The 24,420-nt window shown below is 46.9% G+C and overlaps 1 long non-coding RNA gene across 1 annotated transcript; it reads right to left on the bottom strand.

Moving 5' to 3' along the window:
* Nucleotides 1-4,808: 4,808 nt before the first annotated feature.
* LOC131480592 (uncharacterized) lies at nt 4,809-24,400 on the bottom strand. Its single transcript, XR_009245647.1, has 3 exons — nt 24,273-24,400; nt 5,112-5,292; nt 4,809-4,846 (listed from the first exon to the last, which is right to left on the bottom strand). It is a non-coding gene; the product is annotated as an uncharacterized LOC131480592 (long non-coding RNA).
* Nucleotides 24,401-24,420: the final 20 nt, after the last annotated feature.

Here is a 24,420-nt window from a genome sequence, read left to right as displayed (position 1 = left end):
TCTTGGGTCTTTGATTGCCCCCCCCCTTTTTGTGAACAGTAATAACTCCTCCAATAAGATAAATAAAATTCATATTTTTCCAGGAGACACCAAACTCCCAGTGAAGTCTGCAGCAACCTCATATTTGTCAATGGTTCGCTCAGGAGCCTTGCGTGATACATTCACGTATAAATCCAGAAAGGTTCCCTGCCCTCTCGCCCTCTTTCTCTCCACAGTCAGGACCCAGCAGGCCTCCTTCCAGCTTCCGCTCCTTGCACACCCTCCCCAAGGGAGCCCCAACTCCTGCCCACTCCCTCACCACACTCTAGAACCCACAGCTAACTCCCACTTCGCTATCTGTGCCCACCAGGCCAGGAGAGTTGGCATGCTACTTTCTGGGTGTCTCTTGCACATTCCAAGGCTGCGTTCTCGCCTGCCAGCTGCTGACCCCCTTGGCCTCCACCCTTGTGCCAGGTCTGGTCCTGGCAGCCTCTCCACTCCTCTTACCTTCCCCTACCCCTCTCTCTCTCACATTCCTGTACCACACACCTCTAAGCAGCCAACTGGAGCTCTTCAAGCCCATGTCACAACATTTCTTGAACAGGCCTCATCTTGTCTAGCTCACATCTTAGCGGTCGGCCACCGAGTTCCCCATCTGGCTCCTTCTCATCATGTTTCTCCCAGCTCCAGCTGTAGCCCCTTCCACCAGGGACTCCACACAGAGAGCTCATCCTAAAACAATTGCTTTCACTGGCTCCCTGGCCGTAACAGACCTACGGAAGACAGCAGGTGTGGGTGGGACGTGTGTCCATGTGACCCACACTACAGGTCCTCCCCAACTTTTCAAAGGCAGGGGAGTAGGGAATCTTAGGTGCCCTGACTCTGGAGTTTTTGAATACTTGGGTTCAGATTTCAGGTTCAGGATTTATGAGCTATGTGACCTTGGGCAAGTCTGTGTTCGTTCCTCTGTGTCTGCACTGGCTAATTAACGCTGCATGATAAATGACCTCCTAACTCAGCGGCTGCCACTTAGCTCTGAGGGTTTGGGGTCAGTTACAGGCTGCTGGAACCCGGGCCACAAGGTCATCTTTCCCAAAGGGCTCCCAGACCCAGCAAATGGCAGGAACTCTGGTGCCTCCATACCTGTGGACATGGAGTAGGGGGCTTCATTTCTTACCATGTGGGCCTCCCAGCTGAGCTGGTTCATGTCCGCTTCCGGGGTGGGCAGCTGGCTTCCCATAGTGCAAGGAGAGCAAAATGCCTTTTACTAGCTGGCCTGGGGAGCCAGGCAACTTCCACGTCGCAGCATTGCACGAGGGTCAAAGCCAGCCTCTGGTCTAGCTCAGGCTCCAGGGAACTTGGGGGCAGACTTGCCATGCCACCGTGTTGTCTCCTGTAGAACAGTTATTCCTTCTCAGGACCATCCCTGGCACCCTGGTAGTGCCCTCTGCTTCTCTCAGTCCGAGCTTGGCCCACACTACCCACCCCTTCTCTGCTCACTGCTGTGGACTCAGCCGGTCTCCCCAGCGCTTCCTGAGCCATCGCCATGATTTTCCCTACTTGCTTCATGAAGCCTCTTCCAGAAAGCTCTTGGGTGGGCGGGGCCTGCGCCCTCCAGCAGCACCTGTGGCTCCCGCGGGGCAGCTGCTCAGCACACACACCTGCGCTTCCCTGGCTCTCGGAGAGGAAGAGGCACTCAAGAGGCGGGTAGAGCGGCTTCCGCCAGGTGGTCCCTCACCGGCAGGTCTCCCCTGACTCCTGGGCGACACGGCAGCTCCTCAGCAAGGGGGCTTTTACAACTTCCCGCAGAACGCTGTTGTTTGCATATGGTGGTATTGGAGCTGCCTCTGACTCCTGCTGATACTAACTTTTATATGAACTTTAAAAGCTCAAGCAGTCCTCACCTTGGACACACCGGGATCCCATCTGGATGCCGGTTCTAATCCCGGCAACTCCACTTCCCATTCAGCTCTCTGCTTGTGGCCTGGGAAGGCAGTCGAGGATGGCCCAAAGCCTTGGGACCCTGCACCCGCGTGGGAGACCAAGAGTAAGTTCCTGGCTCCTGGCGTCGTCGGTCATTGCGTTCACTTGGGGAGTGAATCATCCGACAGAAGATCTTCCTCTCTGTCTCTGCTTCTCTCTGTATGTCCACCTTTCCAATAAAAATAAATAAATCTTAAAAAAAAAAAAAGCTCAAGCCACAAAAATAACTGTGGGACACGGTGGGAGGCCAACAGATTGCTTGTTGAATACATGAGTCTATACAACCTCAGAGAATACTTTTTATATATTCCTTTTAAAAAAATATGTATTTGTTTGAAAAGCAGACTGGGGGGTTGGGGAGGGAGAAGAAGAGGCCACGAGAGAAAGAGAAGTCTAACATCTGCTGGTTCACTTCCCAAATGGTTGCAATGGCTGGGGCTGGGGCTGGGCCAGGGTCAGGCTGTAGCCTCCACCAACATGAGCTGGAATTGGAGGTGGGCTGGGTTAGGACAGGATACAGTACCTACTGGCAAATGCTGAGGTGAGACAGGCCGTGCCATACCAGGCTGCAGCACCCAACCAGCACATGTGAGACCCAGGCAAGGAGGGGGCAAAGACGATAGTGGGGCTGCATGGGGCTCCCCTGCTGGATCACTATTCCCTCTGTAGAGCATGAGTTGGGATGGGGGCAGACCCGACAGAGCTACAATACCTATTGGCCTGTGTGTGAGCTGGACCAGGGAAGAGACAGGCTGGGCTTACTGTTCCTACTAGTCCATGTATAAGTCAGAGTGGGTGTGGGTTGGTTGGGCTCTGCCGCAGCATCAGCTGGAAGATGCTGGCATGGGGGGGCTAATTCTGTCAAGCCAAACTGCAGAACCATCTAGAAAGTGCATGATCCAGGAGTGGGGGTGGGCCAGGAGGGAAACAGTGGACACCTCTTGGGTTGCCACTCTTGTGAGCATGAAAACTAGGACTGCAGCAGGTATGGCTAAAGTGGCACCTGCCAGCACGTGTGTGGGCTGGATAGTGGGGCTGGTTGGATTGAACTAGACTTCAATGTCCATTGACATGTATGAGAGCTGAATGGGATGTGGGACAGACTGAACCAGTCTGCTGTACATACTGGCAAGCATGGGAACCAGAGCAGGGGGTGGGCCTGGTGGTGATTATTACGGATTGCTTCAACTAGGCTGCAGCTTCCACTGGTTTGTGTGAGGGCCAGGTGTGTGGTGGGCAGGATCGGGCTGGGCTGCAACACCCATTGGTTTGTGTAGAAGACAGAACTGGAGGCAGAGCTGACCCAGCAATTGCAACTGCCAGCATATGCATAGGCTGATTTGGGGACTGTGCCAGACCCCGTACTGGCACGCACACACAAGAATCAGGTCTGGGATCATCTCAGATGAAGTTTCTGTGGAGACCCCACAGAACTGCTAGACTCAGAACTCCAACCATGGAGAGAAGTGCACGTTGCATGGTCTGACTGTGGAATGCATGTGTCAAAGCTGAGGTTCCTCAGAGGCTCAGACAGAGCAGTGGACAATGTATCCAGGTGCATATGGAGGATATGGCAGTCCATTGGATCCTGCAGAGGACACCTGGTACCAGAACAGAGGACAGAACAAACTGATCAACTACCCCACTCCCATGTTGGCAGTGAAAATCTGGAAAAATGGAGACTCTAAAGTGGACTATGTCAGCCAGTGGATTCTGAAGAGATTTCATCGTGCTTGGAATGGTGAGATTGGCAGCAATTCAGAACTGCTGAACTATTCAAACCACTTGAGCAGTGCCCTCAGAGCATGACCCACATCAGGGACCCTGGGATAGTTGGGAGGCTGGGTGTGGCTTCTCCCTTTATCTCCCCTTTTCTCCAGTATAGGAAGGAAAAAAGAGAATGTGGAAGCAATGGTCTTACCCACTTTTCTGTAGCCTTTGACCCTTTGAGCCCTAATCAACTATGTAAAGACAAAAAAAATCACAATTTAGAAAAAAATGTTTATATTGAAAGACAGGGCAACAGAGAGAGGCAGCAAGAAACAGAGATGAATTCCATGTGCTGTTTACTTCATAAATGGACACAATGACTGAGGCAGGGCTAGGCTGTGGCAGGGGTTCGAGCACTTGAGCCATCATCACTGCTTCCCAAGTGCACAGGAAACTGGAACACAAGCGGGGGAGCAAGGACTCCGCAACCAGCAGATTAACAATTGATGCATGCACCACAAGCAGGCGCTTGGCTCGCTGCACAGCACCATCTCACATTACTATACTTATAAACCATAAATAATTCTAAGAATTTGGGGGAGAAAATAAAAGCCTGTTCACTGTTTCCAGGCCACAAGGTCACCAAAGCATAGACCACTTTCCCCCAGATTTAATACATTTTTACAATCTCTGGTTTAAAGGTTGATTTCAGTATGAATGCCTTTAATTGTAGTTATTCCAATAAAGTCACCCAGAGATAAATGTGAAAAGTTTACCTATATGCCCATTGAAGGCCAAAAGTGGAATATGACTCAGGCCAAAGAAATGATTTTCAAAACCAGCACAAAGCGGATCTAAACCTGCAACTTATTTTTCAAAAGCCACTTGAACATGCCTTTGTGACCTGTCACCAAGGCAGAGGACACTTGAAAAGGCTGGAATGAACAGAGAGGCATGCAAAATTTGAGGAGGACACTACTGTGTCATCTGTGGTGTTACAGAGACCCTTGGGAACTGTCAGAGCAAAGATACACTGAAGTTGCTTTTGGTGACAGGGTGACAGATAACAATTGTGCTTTAGAATGGGGTGCAGTGTCATGTTCTGGTACATGTAGACCTGGCCATTGGTCAACTCAGGGTATTCGGGTTATTCATTGTATCAAATCGTTATTTCCTTGTGATGAGAACATCTGAAATCAACTCTAGCTATTTTGAATTATATGACAACATTAACACAAGTCCATTCTGGGTAACAGAGCGTCAGGCCTTATTCCTATCTGCTGTGACTTTTTACCCCACCACCATTCTCTTCCTGTCTTCCTTCCTTCCTGTCACCCTTCACCAGCTCCCCAGCCCCTGGGAATCAATGTCCCGCCTTCTGCATCTCTGAGCTCAGCTTTCTTTAAGATTCCACATGAGTGAAATCTCTCAAAATTTACCTTTCTGTGCCTGGCTTGTTCCACTCAATGTTGTGATCTTCAGGTCCCTCTGTGTCACCACAAATGACGGGATTTAATCCTTTCTTACAACTCAACAGTATTCCCAAGCGTGTGTGCACACAAAATTTTTCTTTTGATGGACACCTGGGTTGATTCCATATCTCAGCTATTGTGAATAATGCTGTAATGAACGTAAAAAAATAGATTTAGAATTCTTCCATCTGCAAGTTCACTCCCCAAATGCCAACAACGCCCACCCATGTGGGTGACAGAAACCCGAGTCACTGGGTCATTATCTGCTGCCTCCAAGACACATTCCCAAGAAGCCGGATGAGCAACAGAGGTAAGACTGCATCCCGGGCACTCAGCTGTGGAGAGCAGGTGTCCCCAGGGGCAGCTGCACCTCCTGCACCCCCACGCGCTCCCTCGTGAAATCTGTCTTAAAGCCTTGTGGTAGGCAGCCTCACGAGGGTCTTTGTTTGGACTTGATCTGTTCTATTCCTCTTCTCCTCGGTTGGATTTCTTACCCCTTTATGGGATGAAATCTTTATAAAGGATTTGTGGCAGCTTTCAGCAGCCAAAGCCAAGCACATTCGTGTTGGACTAACAGACAGTGAGGCAGGTAATTACAAATGAAGCTCCTGTTGAATGCTCCTCCTAGGTGACCTTCCTCTTGGATGTCTTCTGTCTATTTCAAGGCAGACCTAAGCAGGATTAAGGGGAACTCCAGAATTCAGACACTAACATGTCTGTTGACATTTCCTTGTGAGAAACAAAGGGGCACTGGTCCATGTGGCTGGGGAACCCTGGCAGATGCGTTTATGTTATGGCTGACATAGGACATTATGTTGGGGGCTCGCTAGCTGCTTTTATGCCCCCCAGGCTCTCATGCTTACGCAGCGTTTAATCTGAGTAGTCTGTTTGGGGCGTAGCTATAACAAAAACACCACAAAAACTGGGAAACTCAGAAACAGCACACACCTATTTCTCAGAGTTCTGTAGGCTGGCAAATCTGAGATCAAAGTGCTGGAAGATTCGGGGCTAGGTGGGCCCACTGCAGTTCACACATGGTGAGCGGGAGGCTCTCTGGGTTCCTTCTGTAAGGGCACTCATCTCATTCACTCTGGCTCTTCTCTCACTATGTAACCATCGCCGCCCAAGGGTCCACCGTCTCATGCTCTCACCTTGGGAGTTAGGGTGTCCACGTGCACACTCTGGGAAAACACAGACGTTCTGACCGTGATGCTGAGAAAATGGAAGCACAAACTGTGACCTCTGAACTCTGGGATCCAGAAGCAGGTGTGGGGATGAGGGCCTGAAAGCATCCGATTGCACCTGTCAGAGAGGGACCCTGTGCAGAAGAAAATTTCTGGACCAGAAGGGATCGTGTAGCGCAGGAGCCCTGAACCGGGCTGGTCCAGCTCAAGCACAGTGTGTACTCTCTCAGATCATGCAGACCACATGGGCTCCTGCCTGAATCTTATAGGCAAAGAAACTGAGGATAGACAATCTAAACAATCTGCCAAACCCCACGCACATAAATAGTGCGAGACAGAATGCTAAACTGTTCATCCTTGACTGTTCTTCCAGCCGATCTCCAGGATAATTCTAGACTTTTCTCACTGCACGTTCTGCATATGCTCTGAGTACATCCTTTAGATGATCTGAAGCTAAGAAGGAAGCCACACATGGGCTAACATTTCCTTTGACAAGAGTGCCTATTTGGGGCATTGATGGCCAGCAAGACTATTCCACTTAAACTGAATCATCCCAGCAATCAATTTTAGGATGAAGTAAGGAGAAACTAACAAGACATTTGGATGTGTGAACTTTGTTTCAGAAAGTGTGATGCAAAATATATTTTAATGTTGAGTCAAAACATAGAAGGGAGAAGGAAAACTTTGAAGGAAAAAACTGGATAGTGTATATTTGAGAAGACTCATGAAATACAGTTAATATTTTTATATAACTCAAATACTACATTTACAAATTTTGGCCTATCATTATGAACATTTTCCCATATCATTTAAAATCACCTATAAGAAGTTTTATAAGCAACTGTAATATCTCAGTCTTCATTTAGATAATGACTATCTTTTTTGCAAACACTATGACACTATTGTAATCAGGCATTATTCACATTTCTGATCATTTCCCACACAAGTGACTAAGTTCAACCACTAGGCCAGAGATGGACGATTTAAGCTTCTTGATAAAATCCATTAAATTCCCTTTCAGCATTCCACATCAGATTTCTGGGTTTGACTCCTGGTCTGGCTTCCTGCCAGGGCACATCCTGGGAGGCAGTGGGTAATGGCTAATTTAGTTAGGTCCCTGACACGCCTCGGGGAGACCTGGCTTGAGTTCCTGGATCCTACCTTCAGCCCTGGCTCAGCCACAGCTGTTGTAGGTGTTTGGAGAGTGAAGTAGCAGATGGGAACTCTCCGTCTCTGTTTTTGTCAAATTTTAAAAAGAGGCATAGTACTGGCCCTACCTCAAACAAGAATTTTTATCTTAAACAAAACAAAGTTTCAACAAGTCTTATTTGGTCATCTATAAAGTAAGACAGATAATCTTGGAAAAACTTTGCAACAACTTGTAGCTACAAAAAACAACCCACAGCACCACCTAGAGGTAAAAAAAAAACTTCTAAAACTTCTATATTTTTCACAATGATTCTTCGTCTTAAGACTCACAATGAATCAATATATTTTATATTCGCAAAAAAAAATGCTTCAATAAACATACTATAATTTTAACAGTTCTGTCATATTGGCCAAAACTCTTTAATGGACTGGTCATATCAGCTGCAAGAATTCTTGGTTATGGTGCCAGCACTGTGGCTCAACAGGCTACTCCTCCACTTTAAAGCACAGGCATCCCATATGGGCTCTGGTTTGTGGCGAGTTCCCTGCTTGTGGCCTGGGAAAGCAGTGGAGAATGACCTAAAGCCTTGGGACCCCGCAGCCACGTGGGAGACCTGTAAGAAGCTCCTGGCTTTGGATCAGCTCAGCTCCGGCCTTTGTGGCCATTTGGGGAGTGAACCAGTAGATGGAAGATATTTTTTCCCCTGTCTCTCTTGTAAATCTGCCTCTCAAATAAAATTTAATTTTTTAAAATAGTGGTTTATGGTTTCTTTATCAATCTAGGTCATTTTTTTCAATCATGTGTTTGTATGGGGATCAGTCATTTTCTCTGGCATTAAGGAAATCAACACCACCTGAGGTCTGACATTAAGAATCCTAGATTGTTGGGCCCGGCGGCGTGGCCTAGCGGCTAAAGTCCTCGCCTTGAACGCCCCAGGATCCCATATGGGCGCCGGTTCTAGTCCTGGCAGCTCCACTTCCCATCCAGCTCCCTGCTTGTGGCCTGGGAAAGCAGTCGAGGACGGCTCAGTGCATTGGGACCCTGCACCCGCGAGGGAGACCTGGAGGAGGTTCCTGGTTCCCGGCTTCGAATCGGCGCGCACCGGCCCGTTGCGGCTCACTTGGGGAGTGAAACATCGGATGGAAGATCTTCCTCTCTGTCTCTCCTTCTCTGTGTATATCTGGCTGTAATAAAATTAATAAATCTTTAAAAAAAAAAAAAAGAATCCTAGGTTGTCGCCGCTGCTCTGGAGGCGACACTAAAAACGCTGAGTCATATTCTTGGAGGTCCGGGAAAAACTGGCAAAAGCGGCTTCGTTTTAAAACCTTTTCTCCACTGCTCCTGTCCCCGTCTGTCTAAGCTTTCCTACCCGCTTCTTCGCCACCCTTCCTCCCGTTTTCCACCATCCTTCTTCCCAATTCTTCCCGTTTCTGTATTCTCCCTGTACGGGCCACCAGAATGTCACGAGCCAAAAGGGAGAGAGACAAAACCAAAAAGAGAGGGCAAACCAAAAAAGGCTGACGAACCAAAAAGGGCCTTTATTGCCGAAAGCGAGCTGCTTATATACAGTTCTTCCACCAATCACTTCTGCCCGTGGTCCACGGGGCGCTATCTGATAGGCCAGCAATCGCAGCCAAGGAGAATTAGCCTATCCTTGTGACTTCCTGCCTGCCCTCTGGCGGGACAAGTCCCGCCTCCTGGCACTCGGCCAGCCGCCATCTTGAAGCCCCTCATCCATGTGGGGTCAGCCGCTCCCCACACTACATGCCATGCTTATCTAATACTGTGACATACTGTATATTCAATATTTATTGGGCACCTCCAATATGTTCTTCACCTCCTGGCTTTGTGGACCTGATAGAACCAGAACCATGCACATAATCCCTCCACATCTAGGTACCAATGTTGCTCCCAGGTTTCAACTTTAGGGAGACAGTGCTTTGGCTGCAAATGTGACTAGTGACAGAAAATTCCAGTCGTGCTCCTTTGAATCTCCTGGGACTTGAAGGCATATCCATCCCTGCAGTCTTTGCAATGGCTTTGCCTATGCACCTGTGTTACCAAGAGCCTCCTCTTCCTGCTAACCTCTTCTAGATCTGTACCATTCAAGTCTGTAGTTTCTGGATTGTTCTGTGCTCTGCATTAGACTGTAAACTCTCCAAGCGAACCTGCGTCTCCTGGTTGTCTTGGATCCGGCCCCCGCCTCCAGGCGTGTGGTACAGTCAGCATTCATATGGCTTGTCTGTGGGTTGGTGCCTTTCTGGGAACTGTGAAGACCCAATTCCTCTGGCAAAGGGAAATGTACAAGGTCGAAGGGAGCTCAGGCAAACACTCAATAATTGTATGACAAGGTTCATGAAGCGTATTGCCTTCGATCTGCACTTGTTTTTCAGTGGTGCAACTTGGATTCGAAAGAAAAGCAATACAATCTCTTCTGAAACATTTTAAACTTTGCATGACCTCTAATTTCTAATTCATATTTGTGGAATGGAGTCTCTGGGGGGATTACATAATCATAACTTGTTTTTAACAAGGAAGAGAGAAAAAATAACTACTTTTTTTCCCTTCTTAGTCTGGAAATTTTCAAACATCTAGAAAAGTTGAAAGAACAGAACAATGAGCAGCACTCTTCAACCTACAATCTTCATTTAACTATCATCAATACCATTTTTAAATCTATATTCATTTCTGTACCACTGCAAATAGCTGATATCACAACATAGGCCATAAATACTTTCTAAAACATCACTTAAGGACAAGGATAGTCTCCTTTATAGCCCTAATGTCATTGCCAAATGTAAAAGAATTTAATAATGATGCCTCAGTGTCTAGTGCCAAGTTCAAATCCAAATTCCGCAATTGTCCCAAGGGTGTCTTTAATAGCTATGATTAAGAAATAACTCGGGACCTTATCAAAGTTTATACATCACAGAGGGTTATGTTGTCTATGAAAGTCTTCTGTGTTGGGCAACTTAGTATGTCCCAGGTCACCCACGGCATGCTATTGATGTTTACAAGAACGTATTTTTTTTTTTTTTAAGATTTTATTATTATTGGAAAGCCGGATATACAGAGAGGAGGAGAAATGGACAGGAAGATCTTCCATCCGATGTTTCACTCCCCAAGTGAGCCGCAACGGGCCGGTGTGTGCCAATCCGATGCCGGGAACCAGGAACCTCTTCCGGGTCTCCCACGTAGGTGCAGTGTCCCAAAGCTTTGGGCCGTCCCCGACTGCCTTCCCAGGCCACAAGCAGGGAGCTGGATGGGAAGTGGAGCTGCCGGGATTAGAACCGGCGCCCATATGGGATCCCGGGACTTTCAAGGCGAGGACTTTAGCCGCTAGGCCAAGCCGCCGGGCCCATGAGAACGTATTTTAAAAATATAATTGGCTTCATTTGAGAGGCAGATAGACAAATAGAGAATCTTCTGTCTGCTGGTTCACTCCCAAAATGGCTGCAAGAGCTAGGACTGGGCTGGGCTGAAATCAGGAGCTTGGGACTCAATCCAGTCTCCTACGTGGGTGGCAGGGACCTAATTACTTGCACACATAAGGAATGTGCACCTGCTCCCAGGGTGTGCATTATCAGGAAGCTCAGCCAGCAGAAGAGCCTGGTCTCAAAGCAGGCACTCCAATATGGGAGGTGGCTGTCCCAGGGAGTGACCTAACCTACCTTTACTGACTGCTGTACCAGATGCACACCTCCGCAATACTGGAGGTGAGTTTCTGTTGCTAGCTTTTTAAATGAAGTATTTTCTGTTGTTCACAGTCATAGAACCTGACACAGCGCTGTGCCATTCTAATGTGAAAACCAAGCACAAAGGCGATGCTGGAAAACCCAACTCATCGTAATGCAAACCAAGAGAGCCACGCATCCACACTCACCTCTCTGGGTACCTGGGTGAGAGTCTGCCTCAGTCCCTGGGAACCCTGCTTGGGACAGCAATGACTGTGCACACCCACATCCTCCTTTGTCAGAGAACCGTTTCAGAAAAGAAAGATGGATGACGCCTGAAGCTATGAATGTTTTCCATGGCTACCATAATTTCTATGATGTGTAAAGAGGTTCAAGTAATCCAGTTTCCAATGTAAATACTAAATATAGCCATCTTTCTTCAACGTTTACTTTATTTTCATTTATTTGAAAGGCAGGGTAACATGCTGATTTACTCCCCGAATGCCTGTAACAGCCAGGGCTGGACCAGCTTGAAGTCGGGAGCCAGGAACTCCCTTCGGTCTTCCACATGGATATGGGGATGCAGCCCTTGAGCCATCTGCTACTTACTCCCCCCAAGGATGAGCGTGAACCAGGGTGTGCTAGGGATCTCACAAAAGAAGCTAAAACCCAATTACTGAGCCATCACCACTGCATTAGAAAGCTGGAGTTGTAAGCCAGAGGAACTGAATCCAAGGACTATGGTGTGGGCATGGGCTTCTCAGCGGCCGTGCTAACTGCCTGCTACTTAGAGTGACCATGTACAGAAATGGACAGTGCTGCCTTCCAGCTCCTAGATGAACCTACTGTGTAAGCCAACGTAGCAAGGTCCCTGTGGACACCAAAGGTGAACAGTGAGCTCACATACCTTGCTTTGACTTTCATAATTTATTGTATTGTATCTTTCTGATTCTGTATAAGGAAAAGTAATTTTAAAATAATTGAAACCTGAATTTAAGGAGCTTCCTGCCTCTGCCATCCCTGAAGCCAGCATACACTTATCAAAAAAAAACAATTTTCAGTCCCTTTTGTATGTTACCAGTGTGTATGAAAGTACTAGTACTGATCAGATGGAAAACTTTGTTTTTCTCTTGTTTGTTCTTAACATTGAGTTCTAGAGGTTTGAGTTTCAGCAATCCCTCCAGGTCATTCTGACACGTGTCCTAGTTGCAGAGCTGGGCAGTGGCTGTCACAGCACTTGAGATACCTGCAGCCCATGCTGGAGTCCCTGGGTTTAAGTCCTGGCTCTGCTTCTGTTTCCAAATTGCTGCTCATGTCACCCAGGGAGGCAGTGGTTGACAGCTCAGGCAGGTGGGTCCTTGCCACTTGGGTGGGAGATTGATTGTTTGTAGCTCCAGGAGTTGCCTTGGTCCAGCCCTAGCCATTGTAGACAGTTGGAGAAATGAACCCATCCTGTCTCTCTACCTTTTAGATAAATACATCAATAAGCAGGTTTTTTTAAGATTTATTTATTTTTATTACAAAGTCAGATATATAGAGAGGAGAACAGACAGAGAAGAAGATCTTCCGTCCGATGATTCACTCCCCAAGTGAGCGCAATGGCCGGTTCTGTGCCAATCCGAAGCCAGGAGTCAGGAACCTCTTCTGGGTCTCCCACACGGGTGCAGGGTCCCAAGGCTTTGGGCCGTCCTCGACTGCTTTCCCAGGCCACAAGCGCAGAGGCAGATGGGAAGTGAAGCAGCCAGAACATGAACCAGCACCCATATGGGATGCCGGCAGTTGCAATTCGTGGATTTAGCCAGGCCCACCTCCTTAAGAGGCCACCACTATTTGCATCTCTTACCCTGTGAGTGGGTTTTCTCTGCCTCCCTCCACCACAGTTTGTGGATTGTCTTTTCTTTTTCTTAATGGTGTACAATAGCATTCTCTTATCCATAGTTCTGTTTCTTTTTTTTTTTTTTTAAGAAAAATAACTTTTGGGCCCGGCACCATGGCCTAGCAGCTAAGTCCTCGCCTTGAACGTGCCAGGATCCCATATGGGTGACAGTTCTAATCCCGGTGACCCCGCTTCCCATCCAGCTCCCTGCTTGTGGCCTGGGAAAGCAGTCGAGGACGGCCCAAAGCCTTGGGACCCTGCACCCGCGTGGGAGACCCGGAAGAGCTCCTGGCTCCTGGCTTCAGATCAGTGCAGCACCGGCCATTAACCTCACTTGGAGAGTGAATCATCGGACGGAAGATCTTTCTCTCTTTCTCTCCTCTCTGTATATCTGACTTTGTAATAAAAATAAATAAATCTTTTTTAAAAAAGAAAGAAAAAGAAAAACAACCTTTTGTGATAGGAAACCTGGGCAACGTAACCCATGGCTTAATCTAGGTCAGATACCTGCCCCATCATTCTTCCTGTGATGTCAGTTACCCATGTCCTGAGAATACTAAGTGGAAATGTCTGGAAAAAAAAATTGTAAGTCTTGAATTGGGCACCATTTTGAGCAGTGTGTTAAAATCTCACCATTCTGCCCCACACTTAATAACAGCCTCAAAGCACAGGAGTAATGATGCTGAAATTTTGAATGTCAAACAGAAGCTAAAATATACTTCCTTTAGTGTTTTCTTATATTATCACCCAAAAAAGTGAGTAAAGTATATTAAGATGGTTTGTGGGCCCAGCAAGGTAGCCTAATAGCTGACCTCGCCTTGCATATACTGGGATCCCATACGGGCATTGGTTCGATCCCAGCAGCCCCACTTCCCATCCAGCTCCCTGCTTGTGGCCTGGGAAAGCAGTCAAGACAGTCCAAAGCCTTGGGACCCTGCACCTGCGTGGAAGAAGCTCCCGGATTCAGATTGACACAGCTCCAACTGTTGCAACCACCTGGGGAGTGAATCAGCAGATGGAATATCTTCTTTGTCTCTCCTCTTCTCTGTATTTTTAGCTTTCCAATAAAAATAAATAAATTTTTAAAAAAAAAGATGGTTTGAGAGAGATTTTATACTCACATAATGTTTATTGTAACTATTATCATTGTTGTTGATCTCTTAGTGTGCCCAATTTATAAATTAACTGTCATGTATGTATAGGAAAAAATCATAGGATATTTATATGTGTATATATGTATATGTACACATATGTGGTGTTATTTCAGATTTCAGGCATCTGCTACGAGACTTGGTATGCATTCCTTGAGAATAATGGAAGACTACTATAGTTTGTAGCAAAAGAATAAAGCAAACCTTTAATTTTACAAATCCAATTTTTCTAAATTTTTTTAAAGATTTATTTTATTTTTCTTAGAAAGTCAGATATACAGAAAGGAGGAGAGACGGAGAGGAAGATCTTCCATCTGCTGATTCACTCCCCAAGTGGCCACAACATTTGGAGCCGCATCGATCCGAAGCCAGGAGCCCAGAGCCTCTTCCAGGTCTCCCACGCAGGTACAGGTCACAGTGCTTTGGGCCATCCTTAAATGCCTTCCCAAGCCAGAAGCAGGGAGCTGGATGGGAAGCAGGACTGCCAGGATACTAACTAGCACCCATATGGGATAGCAGCATGGCATGTGCAATGCGAGGACTTTAGCCATTAGGTTAGTGCGCCGGGCTCAAATTTTTCTAATTTTTACTACTTGCTTTTGATTAATATGTAGGAAACCACTGCTTAACCCAAAGTCTGTAAGATTTTCTTTTTAAACATACTTTGCAGGTGTTCACTTCTAGACAGGTGCTGATTTTTTAAAAGATATCATTTAGCTATTTTAAAATATTTATTTACTTTTATTAGAAAGACAATTTGCAGAGAGGAGAGCCAGAGAGAAAGATCTTCCATCTGCTGGTTCACTCCCCAAATGGCCACAATAACCAGAGCTGGCTGGTCCAATGACAAGAGCCTGAAGTTTCTAGCAGGACTCCCACATGGGCCACCCTCCACTGCTTTCCTGGGCCACCTACAGGGAGCCAGATGAGCAATGGAGCAGCCCAGAAAGGGACTGGTGCTGCCCATATGGGACACTAGTGCTCATAGGCAGAGGATTAGCCAATTGAGCCATGGCACTAGCTCCTGTTTGTTCTTTGGAATGAAACTGGCAATAGAAAACTTCCATCCATCAATTCACTTCCCCAGATGCCCTCACAGCTGAGAGTAGGCAGGGCTGAAACTTAAACCAGGTCTTTCTTCTCCGTGGGTAGCAGGGATTCCGCTGCTTGATCAGTGCGCACATTAACAGGAAACTGGACTTGGAAATAGAGTTGAACTCAGGCAAGACACAGGCACCTCAACCGCTTGGCCAAAGGCCTGTCTCTTCATCTGCTCTACTGAGCACCAAGAAATGGGTGTTAAACTCTCCCTAGATCTGTGGGATTTGTCTCTGATATCTTATTCCTGGTAACCGGATCCGTTTATCATAGCTAGTGACGCTATTAAGCCTTAGTGATGCATCTTGCCTTAAACTCTCATTTCTTTTTGATACCAATAGATCTAATACCTGCTATTACCTTTCACGTTCTTTTAAAAATCTTTTTGAATTATTTGAGAGAGAGAGAGAGAGAGAGAGAGAGAGAGAGAGAGAGAGAGAGAGACTATCTGCTGGCTCAACTGCCAGTCCCCACGACAGCTGGCAGTCAGGCCAGGCCCTCCAGCCATCTCCCACATGGGTGGCAGGGATCCGATCCTTAGGGCCTGCCTTGCAGGATCCAAGGTCATTGGAACAACAACCAGGAGCCCTGAGCGGTCCGCAGAAACAGAACAGTAAACTTCCTTCGGGACTAGGGAGAGGAGCTTTCTCTGGTCCTTGTCTGCTTCCAATTTTGGGTCCCCACCCCCTCTTGTAATAACCATCAGGAGCGCTCCAGAAACCCCTCAAAACAAACAAACAAACAAACAAAACTAGAATAGATAGACAGAGAACAACAAGGAAAGCTTAGAAACAGACAGGAAACGGTCAGCGGGGATGCACTTATAACTCACTGGGTGGGACACAAAGATTAGTTACTCCTCACTGGGGTATGGAAGATTTCTCTGCACACCCCTCCTAAACATGCTCACCTAAACTGTTGACATACATCCTGTTAGAATTATAGAGTTAGACCACCTGAAAAACAGCCAGGTTCAGCGAAATCATGCTTCAATGCTATAAACTGCTAAAGACTAAAATTAAAATAGGCATGAGACAGCTGAATAGCAATCTATAGCCATTTTAAGGTGTATAGAACCCGGTTGAATATAAACCAAAATTGAAATGTCTATGAAGAAGTCACAGGTTGTGGTAGAAAACCTGCATTTTCCTAGTAACATATTAGTTAATCAATACCATGTCAATTAATGTCACAATGTTGTAAATGGTTGAAAATATTATGTTGGGGCTTTTAATTGATTGGGATGATATTCTGCCGGCTCTACCTTCAGACCAGAGATGGTCTCCCCAAGAAACCGTTGAACTTACCAGGACAATAAGATGCTGGACTTTATGCTTGGTAAATACCTCCAATGAAAGAATGTCAACTGAATTTGAATTATGGAAATGCAACAAGGTGGAGCAATCCGCTGTGGGGGGAGGGTGTGAGGAGGGGCGGGGGGAATCCCAGTGCTGTTTTTCCCTAGTCCCGAAGGAAGTTTACTGTTCTTCTGTTTCTGCGGACCGCTCAGGGCTCCTGGCTGTTGTTCCGTGTTCTAGTGAAGTGTGACTCACGCTCCTTCTCCACTCTGCTCCTCCACCAGCCCTTGCTAGCTTGAGTCAGCAATCTGGAAAGTCATTTCCGATGCATTCATCCCTCCCTCACAACCAAATGCTAATGATTCCATCTCTTCACTATTTCTTCAGTCAGCCCACATGTTCCCTCCTCTTCTTGCCAATCCCCAAATTCATTTCCTTCAGTTGCCTCCTAACACACTATGGGCACAGTGTGTGCCCCGGCACCTCTGGCATTCTGTACCTACAGCTGTCCCTGTGTGTCCATGGATGACTGGGTCTAGGTTCTCCATCCTCAGAAACCAAAATCCACAGATGCACAAGTCCCTTATATACGACACCATAATGTTTGTATATCATCCCTGTCCATTTTCCTGCATGCTTTAAATCACCTCTAAATGACCTTTAGTGCTTAACACCATGTAAATGCTATCTGAATAGTTGTTAAACTATATTGGTTAGGAAATAATGACAAGAGAAAAAGCCTTCAGTATACTTGCATCTTTAAAATTATCATTCTCAACCTTGAAGCAATGAAATCAACAGCATCTCAGAATTATCGGGACCACTTAGGCAGTGCCCTCAGAACTTCTCCACACTGGGGACCATGGGATGACATCGAGTGGTCGTCTCCCATTCCTGGAGTACTGATGCGGTTGGGCTGCTGGGAAAACCCCTCTTCCCTCCTCTCCCCACATTCCCCAGATACAGGAAGAAAAAAAGGAGACTGGAGGCAATGGTCTCATCCACTTTTCTCCATTCTGCTTCCTCAATCCTCCCTACCCTAATCGGTGGCCCACAGCGCAATGCACCCCTCTCTACTACGCAACTATCATCAAAAATAAAACGAATTGTTATTAAAAAGTTATTATTCTCCATGTGGATAAGGAACCCTTTGACTACCATAGGCTAGGCCAGGCTGAACTGCCCAGAATAATCTTTCTGGGTTTTTTTGGACCATGCATTTTCCTCTTCTTTATTTTTTATTTTTCTTACAGATTTATTTATTTTTATTGGAAAGCCTGATTTATGGAGAGGAGGAGAAACAGAAAGGTCTTATATCTGCTAGTTCACTACCCAGATGGCTGCAACCAATTTGTTTTTAAACGTTTATTTTATTTTTATTGGAAAGTCAGATATACAGAGAGGAGGAGATACAGAGAGGAAGATCCAAGATCCATCCACTGGTTCACTCCCCAAGTTGCCACAACATCCAGAGCTCAGCCAATCTGAAGCCAGGATCCAGGAGCTTCTTTTGGGTTTCCCATATGGGTGCAGGGTCCCAAGGCTTTGGGCCGTCCTCCACTGCTTTCCCAGGCCACAAGCAGGAAGCTGGATGGGAACCGGCGCCCGTACTGAAGCCCGGCACGTGAAAGGCAAGGACTTTAGCCACTCGGCTACCATGCAGCACGCAACCAGAATAATCTTAAAAATGCTAATGAGGGTGTCACTTCCCTGCTTGAACATGTAAATCAAGAAGTACCTACATGCCACATTCTTGGCTTCACATGATCCTGAGTGAAGGTGGTACTCCCGGCAGAACCTAAGGGATGGAGATTCTGTGTGCAGACAAGGCAGCCACGCCAGTCAGGACTTCTTGGACTATTCATGCAGTTCCCGCTGCCTAAACCAAGCTCCTTCCTTAGCCAGCTGGGGAGGGCTTATCAAACTCTAAAACCTCTCTGACCCTGAAGTTAAGGCAAATCGCCCCCTACCAGTAGCTCCTACAGCATCCAGTACTATTTCTCCATAAACTCAGTGCTCTTACACATATTTGCAGAATGCTGCTCTCCCCTGTTATTCTTGGTCCTCTGGGGACTGGAGCTGTATCTGTCTTATGCCTCTTTGTATTGCTAGGCCCTAGCATGTACAGCTTTTAGTCCAAAGCAGTCACCCTTACTAAAAGAATGAGTGAGGCCTGGTGCAGTGGCTCAATGGTTAAATCCTCCCATTGCAAGCACCAGTATCTCATGTGGTACAGGCTTGTGTTCCAGCTACTCCACGTCCCAACCAGCTCCCTGCTTGTGGTCTGGGAAAGCAGTCGAAGACGGCCCAAACCCTTGGGACCCTACACCCATATGGGAGACCCAGAAGAGGCTCCTGGCTCCTGGCTTGGGTTGGCTCAGCTCCAGCTGTTGTGGCCATTTGGGGAGGGAACCAGCAATTGGAAAATCTTTGTCTCTGTCTCTCTCTCTCCTTCTCTCCATAAATCTTATTTGCCTTTCCAATAAAAATAATCTTTATGACAACTAACATAAAAATAAAAATAAAAGAACAAGCAACTGTGTCTGTCAGGGACTTACAGCTGGAAAAAAGAAAGAATGAATGAATGATGACTGGATGGAGACTGTATGATATCCTCAAGGAATGCAAAGTCAAACTCCAGTCCTCAGGTAGAAATCTAAGAAAACTGTCCCTTTGGAGGAGGACTAGAAATTAACACGGATACATTCTACTTCATTCTATTTAAGGAAACTCTGTGTGGTTGATAAATTATTCCTTATTTTCCATTTTGCTTAGAATTTTGGTAATTTGGTATACTGCACTCAAAGCATATCAATAAGAGAAGGAAGAGTTTTTATGTCTCTGTTTTTCACGAGAGCTCCGGTTGTGGTCACAGGGCAGCTTGAGGACCTTTGAATCATGATGGCGCTCATGTACTTCCTGTGTCTGGTCCTGAGCGATGGTCATTATTCCCAAACTGGCTCCGACCAGACAAAGCCCATGAACAGAGTCTGATACTGAAAAGTTAAAAATGTTCCCAGTCCTAACAATGATCCCAACTGGAGCTGAGCAGGATGCAGTGATCCTTCCCGAAGGCAACAACGTTGCTTTCAACACAGATTTATAGTGAATCCTTGTTAGCACGAAGGCCCAGTATCCAAGTCACCGATGCCAGACAAGTGCAACTCTCCCTGTGTCTCTAATTCCCCTTCCTCCTACCACAACCCTTCCGGTGTAGCTTCCTGGCAATGGCACGCATTTTCCCAGGAATATCCTGTCTTAGTTGTGTGACCAACACTGACAAATGTGTCTGTGATGAGCATTCTTGCACAGGGCATGGTCAGCCCGTCACCGTTTCCCTTTAAAACTGGGTGGTTCTGAGTGAGTGATCTTCCCCAGGCACTCCCAGTGGAGTCTGGGAGTGACCTGATCCTTAGCCAGACAGGATTCGGAGAGTCCAGCCGGCTCACTGGGCTGATGTCAGCTTTTGCTTCCATTGTAATCACCTAATTGTGGAGTCTCTTGGCCATCTGAAGAAAAAACTTATCAAAATGTTTATACACTGTAGTTTATTTCTAAGGCAACGGAAATCAAATAACTTAAAAACACAGATATTTCAAGCAAAGAAATTGCAAATACATGACTAAGAAAGATTTCTATGCAAATTGTACATTTGTCCAATTACTTGAAAAGAAAAATCCAAAATGTTTTGAACAAATTTTTAATGCTCAAAAATTTTAAACTGCCTGTGGAGATAACATTTTACAGTCAACCTTTTTCCTTTTCACTTTCCTTTCAAAAAAATATTTATTGATTTGATGGGCCCGGCAGCATGGTCTAGCAGCTGAAGTCCTCGCCTTGAACATGCCAGGATCCCATATGATCGCCGGTTCTAATCCCGGCAGCTCCACTTCCCATCCAGCTCCCTGCTTGTGGCCTGGGAAAGCAGTCGAGGACAGCCCAATGCATTGGGACCCTGCACCCGTGTGGGAGACCCGGAAGAGGTTCCTGGTTCCTGGCTTCGGATCGGCGCGTACCGGCCCGTTGCGGCTCACTTGGGGAGTGAAACATCGGATGGAAGATCTTCCTGTCTGTCTCTCCTCCTCTCTGTATATCCGGCTTTCCAATAATAATAAAAAATCTTTAAAAAAAAAAAAAAGATTTATTTATTTGAGAGGAGGCATTATAAAAACAAAGACATACCGAAAGAGAGACAGGGAACGAGAGAGCTCTCTCATTCACTAGTTCACTTCCCAAATAGCCACAAAGGCCAGAACTCGGCCAGGTTGTAACCAAGAGCCAGGAGCTTCATCCAGGTCTCCCATATGGTGCAGGGACCCAAGCACTTGGGCCCTCTTGTACTGTTTTCCCAGGCGCATTAGCAGGGAGCTGAATCAGAACTGGAGCAGCTAGGACTCGAGCAGATGCTCATATGCAATGCCTATGTTTCAGGCGAGGGCTAAACCCACTGTGCCACAATGCCTTTCCCCACTTTATGTTCATAACGTAGCAAATTGCTATGAGAATTATTAGAGAGTGATACTGCATTTAATAATTACTAAGTTTTACTTCTCAGTGGACAATTTCTATAATTTATTATACTGTATGTTAATTACTTTAACATCAGAAATGATAGAAAATAAGACACCGGACCAATGTTGGGCAGGTTGGGCTGCCACCTGGGACGACAGATCCTAGAGCGGAGGGCCTGGTTCTGAGTCCCGACACTGCTTCCGATCCAGCTCCCTGCTCATCTGCCTGGGGAAGGCAGCAGAGGATGCCCCGGCTTGCGAGCCTGGCAGCTTCGTGTTCCTGGCTTTATAATGGACCAGTCACGGCTACTGTGGCCATTGGGGAGCGAATCACTGAATGGAAACTTCTCTCATTTGTCCTCTCCTCTCTTTCCCTGTCATTCTGTCTTTCAAATAAATAAACATAATTGTTTTAAAGATAAGACACCCAATTTTCCCTAAACCTCAATCCTTCCCACCCTGATCAATCATGTAATCATTATTAAAAAAAATGAATTATAAAAAAGGTAAGACATGATTTGTAAATAATTATAGGTGCAAGACTAGGATATACAAAGCAAACATACAGTGGGCCCGGTGGCATGGCCTAGCGGCTAAAGTCCTCACCTTGAACGCCCCGGGATCCCATATGGCGCTGGTTCTAATCCCGGCAGCTCCACTTCCCATCCAGCTCCCTGCTTGTGGCCTGGGAAAGCTGTCGAGGACGGCCCAAAGCTTTGGGACCCTGCACCCGCGTGGGAGACCTGGAAGAGGTTCCTGGTTCCCGGCATCGGATTGGCACGCACCGGCCCGTTGCGGCTCACTTGGGGAGTGAAACATCGGATGGAAGATCTTCCTCTCTGTATCTCCTCCTCTCTGTATATCCAGCTTTCCAATAATAATAAAATCTTTAAAAAAAAAAAAAACAAAGCAAACATACAGTGAGAAAAAGCAATCTTTGTAGCAAATATTAGTGAGGATGTGGACAAACAGACAGAATGTCTTAATAGGTAAGCTGAAAAAAAAAGTTGAATGGGCCCCATGCGATAGCCTAGCAGTTCAAGTCCTCGCCTTGCATGTGCAGGGATCCCATTTGGGTACCAGTTCTAATCCCAGTGGCCCCGCTTCCCATCCAGCTCCCTGCTTGTGGCCTGGGAAAAACAGTCAAGGATGGCCCAAAGCCTTGGGACCCTGCAACCGTGTGGGAGACCCGGAAGAGGCTACAGGCTCCTGGCTTCGGATCAGCACAGCTCCAGTCAATGTGGCCACTTGGGGAAATCAATCAACAGACAGAAGATCTTCCTGTCTGTCTCTTCTCCTCTCTGTATATCTGACTTTCCGATAAAAATAAATAAATCTATTTTTTTAAGTTGGAGAGGAAAAATTGAGAATATCTATCAAACTTTTTTGTTAAGATGCAGATATAAAAGCTATATTAGCATTTTATCATAGCTACTTTTGGGTTTTTTTTTATCATAACTTCCAAATATGTACAAAAAAGGTAAAACACACCTTCACGCATTTCCAAGCCAGACTCAGTTTTCCTTTCTTGGACTATCAACAGAGTTACAGAGTTCACTGCTGCACATCTTTCAGAACGTAACTCAAGATGCCACCTCAGAGGAGCCCTCCATGACCATCCTGAATTAAAACTCTAGCTCAACACTCTATCTAGCCTTTTCCTTTCTGATTTTGCACTACAATATTTCTCATCTTCTAACATACAGGGAGACTTGAAAAAAAGTTAATGGAAAACGGAATTAAGAGACAAACATTTTGGTGCAGAAAATGTTAAAATCTAGGTATATGTGTAGTTGACAATAAGCCCATGGAAGTGCATTTTACCAAACCCTGCGTGGATTAAAATTTTGTACCCAAATACTTATTTTTTAATGTTATAACTCCTATTATGATTTTGAAAATAACGTATTTCTTGGAATAGGGGTGTACCCTCGTGCTTAAGCCATGTATGGCCGACACTGGAATCCCTGAGTTCTATCCCCGGTCCTGACTCCGATTCTAGCTTCCTGCCAGCAGAAACCCTTGCAGGTGGAATCGTTGGATCTCTGACACCCACATGGGGAAACCGGGACTGAATTCCTCGTGTTTGGGCTTTTGCCTTGGTCTTTAATGAACCAAGGGAAAGAACTGTCTTCTCTCTGCCTCTCAAAATACAAAAGATTTTTATTATTATTATTTTTAACAAAAGCTCTTAAAAAAGGGAATGAGGCTGTTGTATCTAATGATGCTGGTTCAGATGTCCACACCGCACGTTGGAATGGTCTGTGTCAACACTTGCAACGGGCTCCTGACGCAGTGAATGAGGAGCCCAGGCACAAGGCGCGGGGTTCCTGCAACCTGGATTGTTTCTGGCTCCTGGTTTCCGCCTGGCCCTACCCTGGCAGTAACACATTTAAAGAAAGTGAACCAGAGGATGGGAGTTAGCGCCTCTCTTCCAAACAAATAAATAAAAATTAAGAACAGGATACTTCCGCTGAGCACAATGGCCTAATGGCTAAAATCTTTACCCTGCTTGCACCGCTATCCCATATTGTTGCTGGTTCGTTTCCCAGCTGCTCCACTTCCCATCCAGCTCCCTGCTTGTGACCTGGGAAAGCAGTCGAGGACGGCCCAAGGCCTTGGGACCCTGCACCCGCGTGGGAGACCCGGAAGAGGCTCCTGGCTTTGGGCCCGGCGGCGTGGCCTAGCGGCTAAAGAAGCTCCTGGCTCCGGAATGGTTTAGCTCCGGCCATTGTGGCCACTTGGGAAGTGAACCAGCAGACAGATCTTTCTGCCTCTCCTCTTTGTAAATCTGCCTTTCCAATTTAAAATAAATGCACAGGCCATCTTACAACTTCACAACTGTGAAACGACACAAGCTCCTGGTCATTCGGCTCTCTCGCAACCACTGTTTCCTGATGTTTCCTGGGCCCGATCAAGGGGTGCCCAGACAAGTCACTTTCCTTTCACTAAGCAGTTTACCTCAGGGGCACTGGGCTCTCGGGTGGTCTGGGCACTGCCCTGTGGACCTCTCCCCATCTCCAGCCAGCTGTAAACTGTGCCTCAAAACGCTACCAACAAACGTCTCCCCGGCTGCAAGATCGCTGCGGCTGAGAACCCCGGCCTGTCCCCCAATTCCAGACCTGCGGCGCTCAGGGGCGGCCGGGGAGGCGCCCTCCGTCAAGGGACGGGCTGGTCGCCACTTACACGCTGCTGGCCCGACTCACACTGACGTCGGAGATGACACGGCGGCGGGGTGACCGGGGCCGCCGCGAGCGGAGCCTTCCGGGGCCGGCCGCCCCGCCCCGGGCGCTGACGCAGCCGAGGCCCGCCCGGTCCCGCCCCTCACGCCGCG

This window comes from Ochotona princeps, chromosome 6 (genome assembly GCF_030435755.1).
Source record: "Ochotona princeps isolate mOchPri1 chromosome 6, mOchPri1.hap1, whole genome shotgun sequence".
NCBI lineage: Eukaryota > Metazoa > Chordata > Mammalia > Lagomorpha > Ochotonidae > Ochotona > Ochotona princeps.
Note: the sequence above shows the minus strand (reverse complement) of the source record. Positions and strands in the feature narration are given on the sequence as shown.